Below are 13,084 nucleotides of genomic sequence, written 5' to 3'. Positions count from 1 at the left end.
TCAGGAGACATCTCAGAAAAGTTTTACAGATGCAATACATCTTGCAGATGTAAATGCAGACATCAAATAGACATCTCTGAGATGTCTGTGTGCTATCAGGGGATCTGGCGTGATATGTTTGGATCATTGCACATCTCTGTTGTCAAAAAGTACAGTGTCATCATGAAATATGCACCTCATCTCTGTTTATATCTGCTTGAGAGATTGAAGTGAGCGGCCAGTGCTGTGCATCACGGGAATTTTTTAGAAAGCAAATTTTTCAGTATACTAAACCAATTTTAACAAGCCTAAACAATGAGTGCACTAAACTAGGAGCTGATTAAAGCCTCCAATATACTTCAAGTGAAATCAAAGAACAAATGTGCTGTGATTTCAGACAAAATCCAAGTTTGTTTTGGTGGTTGGCTGGCTAAAGTTTTGGTGACTTTGCGCTGGCTAAAGTTAAACACTTTCAATTCAAAATGACGAGATCTGACAAAAAAGAAGTTGAGTAGTTTCCATCACTAGATATTACTGTTGGTTGTTTAACATTTCTGCTGTTATATGGCGAATTATATGGCGACCCTTCAAGCTTTAATTTAATATATGAGAACTGAACTGAGTGGCTATATATATAAATAATAACTTTTTTACACCAAAATGAAACATCACTGAACTTTCTTAAGATGGACTTAAGCTGGACTTTTACTGTCTATTGCACTTTTTTCTTTCTACTGGCGATTTGCACTATTTTACTGTTAAACTACGTATTGTTTACTGTTTGCTGTGTATTGTATTGTGTGTATCATGTGAATGGTTGAGGGCAGGGTTGCTCTGTCTATTGTAGGATGTTGTAATCTGTTGTTGTTTATTCTTACATTGGTTATGAACCTCGGTCCGTACAAAACAAAATTTCGTTCAGGTGTATACATGTATACGGAAAAATAACAATAAAGCTTGACTTGAAGTGACGACTGTGAAGCTATTTTCTTCTGGAAACAAACTTTGTTGCTTTTTTCCTGTTATTTTTCTGGTATCTCTGTAAAGCTGCTTTAAAACAATCTGTATTGTAAAAAGCGCTATATAAATAAATGTGACTTGACTTGACTTGGCTTGCTTGACTTGACTTGGCTTGCTTGACTTGGCTTGGCTTGGCTTGACTTGCTTGACTTGTCTTGATTTGATTTGATTTGATTTCATATGATTTGATATGATATGATATATGATATGATATGATTTGATTTGATTTGATTTGATTTGATTTAATTTGATTTGGCTTGACTTGCTTGACTTGACTTGATTTGACTTGCTTGACTTGGCTTGGCTTGACTTGCTTGAGTAAGCTTGATTTGTCTTGCGTGAATTGTCTTGATTTGACTTGGCTTGGCTTGGCTTGGCTTGGCTTGACTTGCTTGACTTGGCTTGACTTGACTTTGACTTGACTTGTCTTGATTTGACTTGCTTGACTTGTCTTGATTTGACTTGCTTGACTTGGCTTGGCTTGACTTGCTTGACTTGGCTTGGCCTGACTTTGACTTGACTTGCTTGACTTGTCTTGATTTGACTTGCTTGACTTGGCTTGGCTTGACTTGCTTGACTTGGCTTGGCTTGACTTTACTTGGCTTGACTTCCTTGACTTGGCTTGACATGCATGGCTTGGCTTGACTTGACTTGACTTGACTTGACTTTACTTGGCTTGACTTCCTTGACTTGGCTTGACATGCATGGCTTGGCTTGACTTGACTTGACTTGACTTGGCTTGCTTGACTTGGCTTGACTTGCTTGACTAGGCTTGATTTGTCTTGTGTGACCGTCTTGATTTGACCTGTCTTGATTTGACTTGCTTGGCTTGGCTTGGCTTGACTTTACTTGGCTTGACTTCCTTGACTTGGCTTGACATGCATGGCTTGGCTTGGCTTGACTTGCTTGACTTTACTTGGCTTGATTTCCTTGACTTGGCTTGACATGCATGGCTTGACTTGACTTGACTTGACTTGACTTGACTTGACTTGGCTTGCTTGACTTGGCTTGACTTGCTTGACTAGGCTTGATTTGTCTTGCGTGACCTGTCTTGATTTGACCTATCTTGATTTGACTTGCTTGGCTTGGCTTGGTTTGGCTTGGCTTGCTTGGCTTGCTTGACTTGGCTTGTCTTGATTTGACTTGCTTGACTTGACTTGACTTGACTTGGCTTGACTTGGCTTGTCTTGATTTGACTTGCTTGACTTGACTTGCATGTCTTGACTTGGCTTGGCTTGACTTGGCTTAAAAACAAAATCCTCTAGAACACATCTTTCTGTGCTCATGGCCAAAGGAATATACGTTGAAAGGCTTGTGCACCCAACTGTGCACGAGACTGAGTAGAACACAGAAAATTAAGTACTTTAAGTAAGGAAAATTAGTCCCTAAACATTTCAAACTATTTGAAAATTATTTTGTTTTCAAATAGTTTTAAATGTTTAGCTACGCTTTTTCACCTTGAAACCTGAAGTGTCACAATATAATTTGTGCTTATCTTCTCCAGCTTTCTTTGATTTGATTGGCCATCTGTTAGACCGCTGAACAACACTAGTATGACAGTAACAAGCCACACAGTCCACACCCTGGAGTTCTTTCAAAAGGCCCTGTGGATATATGCTGTGTGTAAACAGGTTTGTTTAAATGAACACACACATAAAATGAAGGAATGTCATTCGGCATTAGGTCATCTTTAAGGGAAGTGAGGTTCACTGTCAATTTTTTGACACAGATGAGCCAATTAGAGGAAGGTTTGCCTTCCCATTCTTTTTGGAATGATGCATTATGGGTAACTTTGGCTGTGCCAACTAGGGTTGGGTATCGAGAATCGAGTATCGATTGGAACTGAGACTAACTTTTCGTTTTTCCCGGAATCGTTCAAAAGTTAAAATTTCGATTCCTAGTTTCGATATTCACAGTCCGCCGAGCGAAAGAAGAAACCGCTGAACAACACCAATGAAGAAGCGTCTACTGGAAGTGTTGGCATAACCACGCAAGTCGAACATGAGTACTTTACGTCGGCGATCCAAAGTGTGGCTTCACTTTTCTAAAAATAACGAAATCTCGGCAAAATGCAAAATTTGTGACAAAAGGAGTATTTTTACAGAAGGAGTATTTCCTTCAGAAAGGCCGTTGGTTAGCAAGGTTAGCTAAACTTTTTGACCCTGCCTCTTAAAAGAATCGGAATCGAGAATCGTTAGGAACCGGAATCGAAACAAGGAATCGGAATCGGAATCAGAATCGTTCAAATTCAAACGATACCCAACCCTAGTGCCAACTAAATGGCTTTGTTTATAAAGGAATACCAATGTACTGTTTGCCACATACTGTGCAATTCTGCCAAAAAAAAATAAAAAATGTCATGTGCTAACTTGTCGCAATGCAAGGGCTTAATATGCAAATATTTAATTCAGCGAGTGACATATTCTGAATTTGCATACTAGTATACTACTTGTACTTTTACTTTTTCTATAGCAGATATGGTAAGAGCAGTTTGCTAGAATTCAGCATTAGAGATAGTATGTGCTAACTTTTGCTAGTTTGATTACTTCTGGTTGAAGCTCTTTTTACACACTGCATATTTTGGCGAATGTTGGTTATCTGGTGTTTCTATGCACATAATTTATTATATTGTACATATTTTAGAAATTCTAATAATAGTATGGTAGTGGCATTCCAAACATGATCCAACATGCGCACCATCTACAATCTGTCACACTGTTTCCAATAATGCATTATGGGTCATGTAGTTTAAATATGAGTTTTCTTAAATATCCTGACATGATTTTCTTTCTTGGAAGGTTTCTCTCACATGGTTCTGTTTAATGCATGTTGTTTCACCAAACAAATCACAGTAACTGTATCTGTGTAACCGCACAGTAAATTATGTGGCTCTCCATTTAAAAACCGTGACACTTACACATTACCTTACAAGTTTTGCAAGTTTTACGGGGTCAGAAACCTCTGGTATCTATAAATAAGGAAATAATTGTTAAAAAGTGTTTAATACAAATTAAATGTGTTGCTGGGCTTTCACAATGTACTCAACACTTGGCAATATACAATCACTCAAAGACCCACAAAAATCCGAGTTTTAAAAAACAAAATGCTTAGCTAATATATTTTGTCAGTCATAAATTCAAATACTGGGATGAAATCAAGCAAATGAAATTAACACAGCATGTTCAAAATAGTTTCCCAACACTTAAAACATCTCCGCAGAAAGTCATCAGAATCCAGACAAAACCAAAAGACTGGAGAAAAACATTTTCATGCTCAAGCAAGATCATTTGCAATGATTCATTGGTGTTTCCCATATGATGTGAATTACTGTGCTGGCTTCCAGTCCTTCAGTCTTTCTTGAGTCTTTTCAAGTTTCTGAGTCTCTTTTGCTCTTTGATATTGTATGGAAATGAGACATTTTAATGGGAAATGAAAACCATATGAGCACACAGCTGTGATGAGATGAGTTTGGGGGGCGGGGTTTAGCCTGTTGTGGGCGGGGCTTGTCTGGTGCCACTCTTGACATCATCAGTTTATCTGAAATGACCTCCAGTAAAACACTACAGCTACTGATGTTGGAGGTCACCAGTCTGTTCTGGGAACAGTGTTGCTTTCAATCATTTTAGGTGATTATCCAGCTATGGTGCAGTGTGAAGCCTCAGGGTGAGACGTTGTTGAAGAGGTTATAATGTTAGTAGACTGTTCAGAATGACTTCATGGCGTATACCTCTAAGTTATTTAATACAAATATAAATGCATAAATCCTTATTTTACAGTGTCTTTACATGTAGTTGATATGCATAATTACATGCAACTAACCCTGAACCAAAGTTTAATCCTAATCCTATATTGAGTACATGTAGTTATAATTAGGCTATTATTACTCAGTAATTAAATGTGTAATTACACTGTAACAAGGACACCTTAAAATAAAGTGTATCCAAAACTGGGAATCTTTATTGTTTTGTATGCTGTTATAATGTTTTTCTCTTTAGCATTACAGTGAAATTATTGATAGTGTCTGTCAAGCTTCAAATGACCAAAAAAAAAGCTCAATTTGACTAATTATATTATGCAGTCCAATCAGATTGGCCTCTTATTTTAAATTACCGCTGCAATTGTAGAAATGTGACATTAACAATATATACACAGATAGGATTAATTTATTCAATATTAATTCCTTTGAGTGGAATTATCTGGAAACGGGGATAGTGATAAGGTTTGCCTGGAGTGCTGCAAACAGGCTTCTTCATTTCAAATAAATCAGCATTTAGTCAGGCTATACCGATAAACTGGAGTCTTTGTCTCATGTGAGTGCTCTTGTGAAAAAGAAGTGTGCTTAATTGTATTAAACGTGCACTTGTAGTGTGCTTCAAATCTTAATAAAAACTGTACTTGCAGATAATAAAAGGCCACCTACGTGCACACTTAAAAAGGACACTTTGTAATGATGTCAAATTAAAAGTTTTAATTTAAAACACACTTTAAATCATTTAGTTATACTAAAGCACATATAAAGCACTAATACAGGACATACAGGTGTCAATAGAAATGTTATATGTTAGTTTATCATAAATGCTTGTCAGTAAATTAAAGGAGTAGTTCACTTTTAAAAAAAAAACTTTTGCGAATAATTTACTCGCCCCCATGTCATCCAAGATGTCCATGTCTTTCTTTCTTCAGTCGAAAAGAAATTAAGGTTTTTGATGAAAACATTCCAGGATTTTTCTCCATATAATGGACTTCAATGGGAACCAAACTGTCCAAGGTCCAAATGAGAGTTTCAGTGCAAACTGCAAACTGTTCAAAGGGCTTTAAACGATTTCAGACGACGAATAAGGGTCTTATCAAGCGAAACGATCGCTCATTTAAAAAAAATAATAACAAAATTCAAGTTTAAAAGCTCAAATGCTCACCTTGCTCTGTTCTGTGATGCGCGTTCGTGACTCTCCTGTTCAAACTCGTTCATCAAAATGAACAAATCTTTTCCCAAGTCATCTCGTTCGTTGAGTGAACCAAATGACTCGAAAAAAGATTTGTTCATTTTGATGAACGAGTTCGAACAGGAGAGTCACAAACGCTCTTCACAGAACAAGGCGAGCATTTGAGCTTATAAAACTTAAACTGTTATTTTTTTCTCAAATGAGCGATCGTTTCGCTTGATAAGACCCTTATTCATCGTCTGAAATCGTTTAAAGCCCTTTGAACAGTTTGCACTGAAACTGTCTTTTGGACCTTGAACCGTTTGGTTCCCATTGAAGTCCATTATATGGAGAAAATCCTAGAACATTTTCATCAAAAATCTTAATTTCTTTTCGACTGAAGAAAGAAAGACATGGACATCTTGGATGACATGGGGGTGAGTAAATTATCAGCAAAAGTTTTTTTTTGTTTTTTTTAAAAGTGAACTACTCCTTTAAGCTGTAACCAGAAGTAATTCAGATATCACTTATAAAGAAGTCCTCTTAAGTCTTGAGATCAATCACAATGCACCACATTCTTGTTTTATAATTTGAGATTTTAGATCTTCAAAACAAATAATTGTCAATGACTTAAAGTTGTACGGATTTTGTTTGTAACACTTTATTTTGATAGTCCCCTTCATACAGTTTGTTGACTATAAGTAACATTGCAACTACATGTCGACTAACTCTCATTAGAGAGTATTAGTAGACTATCTGCTTGATAACTGTTAACTCTTTATTGTGATGCTCCTCAACAGATATCCTACTGATAAGCAACTATATGCCAACTTATTCTACTAATACTCTAATTAGTTGACACATAGGTGCAATGTTAATAATAGTCAACAAAATGTCTAAAGGGGAGCATCAAAATAAAGTGTAACTGAGAAGAGCAGTTTGAACTTCATTTTTCATTTCACGCAAGAAATCAGTCATGCAGGGTTTGAACACCATGAGGGTGAGTAAATGTTGAACGAATTGCTGTTGAACTATCTCTTTATTTATAAAGTTTAGTAGATCTTCCTTTTGAGATCAAATGTTTCGAAACATCTAGTTTTTGGTTCATGTGCTCAAACGTTTGTCCTAGTGATCTGAAGGCCACGCTAAGACATGAATCTCATCTGACGCGCAGCAGGGAGCATTTATCGAGATTTTAGATCAATATCAACCGACGCAGATGTCATTAATTCTTTCAAAAAAAATAAAAAATAATACATTAAACAACCCCAGCAAACCCAGCATGCACATTAGCTGCTGATTTGCATAACAGAAGCTTTGCTCAAACTGGAGATTTGGACTTTAAATGTAGATGAAACACGGAACCTGGTGCGGGAAATTAATAATTTTGAGTGTAACATCAAAGGCTGGCGTCTTCTCTGCTCCAGTGGGGACAGCAGCGGCCGCGTCTTCCTTCTGCACGTTACGTCCTGTTTGGGATTAGAGACCAATGAAGAAGAAGCCATTAGAGAAGATGAAAAAGAGTTTAAAAACAGCAGGATGCTGGGTAATTATTTCCTAAATGCACGACATCCTGATGTTGCACTGAACAATGTGGCTCCCTTGCAGTGCGCACGGCACAGGTATGATAGAGATGGCATGCACACACACACATACACACTCTCTCTCTCTCTCTCTCTCTCTCTCACACACACACACGCACACACACACACACTCAGCCAAACGAGAACATGCATACTCTGTCACACACACACACACACACACACTTCTTTAAAATGAAAAGCAGATGCTTCACCGCAGAAACACAGTCCTGTGCAAACAACACAAATTCTTGTTATTCTTGTTTGAAGTTTGCTTATCAGACTACAGTATTGTTCTAAAGGATTAGTGTGACACACTACATTAAGGTTTCAGTGGTTATGCAGTGGGGTACAAGTAGTAAAAATGGGGTAAAACCTTAAAGGGATACTTCACCCAAACGATAAAAGTTCTCTCTTTAGTTACTCATGTCGTTCCAAACCCGAATGACTTTCGTTTATTTTCAGAACACAAACCTTTTAAATGGACACGATTGCTTTATATAATGAACAGACTGAATTTAAGCTACATCAGTTATAACCAATGAGGTTCATTCTTGTGTTACGCATCACGTTTGAGCTTCAGGAAGAACCAATGAGGTTTATTCTCGTGTTACGCATCACGTTTGAGCTTCAGCAAGAACCAATGAGGTTCATTCTCGTGTTACGCATCACGTTTTAGCTTCAGCAAGAACCAATGAGGTTTATTCTCGTGTTACGCATCACGTTTGAGCTTCAGCAAGAACCAATAAGGTTCATTCTCGTGTTACGCATCACGTTTGAGCTTCAGCAAGAACCAATGAGGTTCATTCTCGTGTTACGCATCACGTTTTAGCTTCAGCAAGAACCAATGAGGTTCATTCTCGTGTTACGCATCACGTTTGAGCTTCTGCAAGAACCAATGAGGTTCATTCTCGTGTTACGCATCACGTTTGAGCTTCTGCAAGAACCAATGAGGTTCATTCTCGTGTTACGCATCACGTTTGAGCTTCTGCAAGAACCAATGAGGTTCATTCTCGTGTTACGCATCACGTTTGAGCTTCTGCAAGAACCAATGAGGTTCATTCTCGTGTTACGCATCATGTTTGAGCTTCAGCAAGAACCAATGAGGTTCATTCTCGTGTTACGCATCACGTTTGAGCTTCAGGAAGAACCAATGAGGTTCATTCTCGTGTTACGCATCACGTTTGAGCTTCAGCAAGAACCAATGAGGTTCAATGTTCAAACTCGTTTAACAAAATGGCAGAATCTTTTTTTCGAGTCATTTGTTTCGTTTTGTTCGTTGAATGAACCAAATGACTCGGAAAAAGGTTCGTTAATTTTGATGAACGAGTTCGAACAGGAGAGTCACGAACGAGGATCACAGAACAGAGCAAAGCGAGCATTTGAGCTCATAAAACCTAAACTTTGTTATTTATTTATTAAATGAGCGATCGTTTCGCTTGATAAGACCCTTATTCATCGTCTGGAATCGTTTAAAGATTTTGAACAAATTGTTTAAGATTTCCCCGACACACACACACACACACAGTACAAACTATATTCTATCCACGAACAACGTGACCAAATGAGTGTTTATATCTATTTCATATTGACAGCATTATGTCATGTAATTTGTTTTTATTTGTTTGTATCTGTAAACGTTTTAAGGAACTCTTAATGCTAATGTAATTAATGTCCAATAAAGCACTTCATTAATGACATTTTCCAATTTTCCGTGACCTAATCTAAAGTGAGAAATATTTACGGTTAATTAATTGTTAACATTAAATGTATTAACCACAGTTTATAAACTAGAAATCACGTATAATAGTATGTATATACTTCATTACCGTATACTAATTATAAAAGTGTTACTTAAAGGAGTAGTTCACTTTAAAAAAAAACTTTTGCTGATAATTTACTCACCCCCATGTCATCCAAGATGTCCATGTCTTTCTTTCTTCAGTCGAAAATAAATTTAGGTTTTTGATGAAAACATTTCAGGATTTTCTGCATATAATGGACTTCATTGGGAACCAAACGGTTCAAGGTCCAAATGAGAGCTTCAGTGCAAACTGTTCAAAGGGCTTTAAACGATTCCAGACAATGAATAAGGGTCCTATCAAGCAAAACGAGCGGTGATTTAAAAAAATAAATAAAAAAGTTTAAGTTTTATAAGCTCAAATGCTCGCCTAGCTTGGCTCTCCTGTTCGAACTCGTTCATCAAAATGGACAAATCTTTTTTCAAGTCATTTGGTTCAGAGTCACGAACACACATCACAGAACAGAGCAAGGCGAGCATTTGAGCTTATAAAACTTAAACTTTGTTATTTATTTATCAAATGAGCGATCGTTTCGTTTGATAAGACCCTTATTCATCGTCTGGTGTCGTTTAAAGACCTTTGAACCGTTTTCAGTTTGCACTGAAACTGTCTTTTGGACCTTGAACCATTTGGTTCCCATTGAAGTCCATTATATGGAGAAAAATTCTGGAATGTTTTCATCAAAAAACTTAATTCCAAGAAAGAAAGACATGGACATCTTGGATGTAAAAGTTTTTTTTTAAATGTGAACTACTCTTTTAATTATTTAATTTATTATTTACTTATTTGCGTTTTTGTGAACAGACTTATGACATCATTTTAAAAAAACAATGATCTCAAGTGATTTCAAGCTATGTTTAACGCGGTAACATCTTCAATAAAGATGTAGAGGCCGTGCCGCAGAAATAAGCAGAACACATTCAGTCTGTTCTTGTCAACTTAACCTCCCCTTCATAAAAACATTTAAAAAAAAGACCCCTCCTCCAGGCACTCTTCCCCACACTTCACAATCCCTCGCTCCATTTGAAAGGAGGAGAGGATAGAGCGGCTGCCACTGCCTCAATTACACAAAGACTCAGTGACCCCCAACCGGTTACATTCACTCTGCCCGCGGCTTTCTCCGCAGGAATTCAAAAGACCTTTTAGCCATGCGGACCGAACACGGGCCACCCTCTCCTCCCCTCTCTCGCTCGCTCGGATTAATCATGTGTGAAATGGAGGCTGCTAACTGCCGATGTCACAGGTTGAGTTTGTGCCAGGTTGAGCCGACTCCGAGCGGTAGCGCTCCGTTAGGCAGGTGTTAATAAAGACTAAGGTGTCTGCCGGGGTCAAACATGCTTACATGCATGCACCGACTCGCTAGATCACACGCAGACCCTTCTCTTTTTCTGTTTGCGTCTTTCCTCTGCGTCTCAGATGGTCTGCTGTGACGCACTCTGGTCTCCAGTAATTTGCCTGTGAATGCAGAGGTTATGTATTGTTCTGTAATTGGAGGTACTGAAATTAGGCCTGGTGAATGGCGTATTATCACACCCGATTCGGTCATTACTGCATCTGATCACGACTCACTGGAGATAATCTCCACATCACACTTCTCCATCATCTCAAACATGGGCTGAACTGATGAATATGAAGATCATATCTATAATGCTGCTGTGAATGAAGGGTGAAACAAGACGTTTGATTCATCATATAAAAAGTCTTTTTATTAGCATATTGTTGTGCTGGAGAAACAGCTGAGATGTTAAAGAGATCTCATTTTGTTTCTTTCTTGGGGCAAAATGTTATTTATTAGAAATTGCTCTTTTTTTATTTCATAGACTTAATGGAGTTTGTGTCAGATGTTTCAAGAGTTCAACACAAATGAGTCAATTTTTTGAAATACTGCAAGAGTATAGACATTATTTAGAATTAATTATCTAATAATCTTTACCCTCTAAATAACAGGTTTTTTTAGTGGAAAGTCTCCATACACTGTACAAAAAAATTGTTGGTTTAACTTAAAATTTGAACTGGAAAAAGTGAGTGAATAATATCTAATAACATAATATTTTGAGTTTCTGGGGATTAAATCAATCTCCTTTATTTGAAATGGAAAAACGAAGGAGATTGATTTAATCCCCAGAAACTCAAAATATTATGTTATCTGAACTACATAAATTATTTTAGTTGATTTGACAAAAGAAAAAAATGTTGTGATTACTACACTGTAAAAAAATATTGTTGGTTTAACTTAAAAAAGTAAGTAACCTGGGTTGCCTTAAAGTTTTAAGTTGATTGAACTGGAAAAAGTGAGTGAAGGAGACTCATTTAATAATCAGAAACTCAAAATAATAAGTTATCTCAACTAAATAAATTATTATAAAGTTGATTTGACAAAAGAAAATATGTTATGATAACAAATCTTGAAAATATTTTTTTACAGTGAAATCTTGAAAATATTTTTTTACAGTGAAATCATGAAAAGATTTTTTCACAGTGTAGATGTTAAAGGTTGTTCATTAAACCATAATACCGAAATCTGAATTTTTGTAAGAATTTTTTTATAATGATATTTAATTGGTATGTTGTCAAATATGAGCATTTGAGACATTTTTTGTTTTCTTTCTTATGGAAAGGGAAAATGTTTTTCTTCGAAATCGTTTTTTTTTTATTCCACTTAATGGAGTTTGTCTCTTGAAGAGAAATAATTAGACACAAATGAGTCAATTGTTGTACTACAGTTAGGATAGATATAAAATGAATATGGATTTACAAAAATAAAGCTTTTTTGCAGGACTCCTATGAGTTAAATGTTCCTGAAATTAAAGGTTCTTATTGGCATTGATGATTCCATGAAGAACCTTTCCATTCCACTAAAGGTTCTTTAGATTATTTAAATGTTCTTTACACTTCATTTAAAAAAATAAAAATAAAAAGAAGAAGTGTTGAAGGCTAATTGGGGAACCAAAACGTCTTCTTCTATGGCATTGCTGCATAAACACCCTTTTGAAACTTGAATTTTAAGAGTGAAAGCCATATAAAGAGCATTTTTTGGGGTTCCCCAAAGAGCCTTTCCATAAACAGTTCTATGTTTTCTTAGTCTAAAGAACATTTTAATAATCGGAAGAACCTTTTTCCACTAAATAACCTTTTGTGCATTGGAAAGTTTCTTCATGGACCCTTCAATGCCAATATGCTCATGCAGATCATTTGAATCTGGAATTTGATGGAATATTGAGAATTTAATATTGAAGTAAGTTTGTATTGGTTTGTTTCAAATCTGAGCATATTGAGTGAAAAATCCAAGAAACTTTGCTAAGAAAAACAACAGATATATTAAATATAGGTAATTTGTATTTTTTTTTTTCCTTTTGTGTACATTATGGGTATTTATGTTAAACCGATACACTGCCCTACAAAGCAAAAAGGCAGTAACTATGCAGAGTGCAGAACTGAGAAAAATGACTATAACTCGAACTTTTTGCAGTTACTGTACAAACGACTACCATTTTTCTCCAAAACGACACACATTTGAGATAAGATGTTTAAAGGATGCTTTGAATGTCATGAAAATGATAATAACAACTGTTTGACCAAAAATGCAGTTACTGCCTTTTTGCTTTGTTGGGCAGTACAGTTGAAGCAAACTTATGTTGAGCGTAAAACAGAAAAAGGCAGACTGGAGCTATACGGAGGAAACAGTCTGAAAGATGTTGTTCTTGGTTGCTCTCTGACACCCCCAGAGACGGCAGTCTTCTGAATGTGTCAAATCTCTCTTTCACTCTTTAAGAAATTAATT

The 13,084-nt window shown here is 36.5% G+C and overlaps 1 long non-coding RNA gene across 1 annotated transcript in view; it reads right to left on the bottom strand.

Moving 5' to 3' along the window:
- Window positions 1-6,376: 6,376 nt before the first annotated feature.
- The window catches only part of LOC148978254 (uncharacterized), a 55,235-nt gene continuing 48,527 nt past the window's right edge, over window positions 6,377-13,084 (bottom strand). The window contains exon 4 of the long non-coding RNA XR_016169231.1: window positions 6,377-7,390. This is a non-coding gene — a long non-coding RNA (uncharacterized LOC148978254). The remainder of the gene's footprint in view (window positions 7,391-13,084) is intronic.

This window comes from Pimephales promelas, chromosome 7, assembly GCF_988280905.1.
Source record: "Pimephales promelas chromosome 7, fPimPro1.hap1.1, whole genome shotgun sequence".
Taxonomy (NCBI): Eukaryota; Metazoa; Chordata; class Actinopteri; order Cypriniformes; family Leuciscidae; genus Pimephales; species Pimephales promelas.
This window is presented reverse-complemented; position numbering and strand designations above follow the sequence as displayed.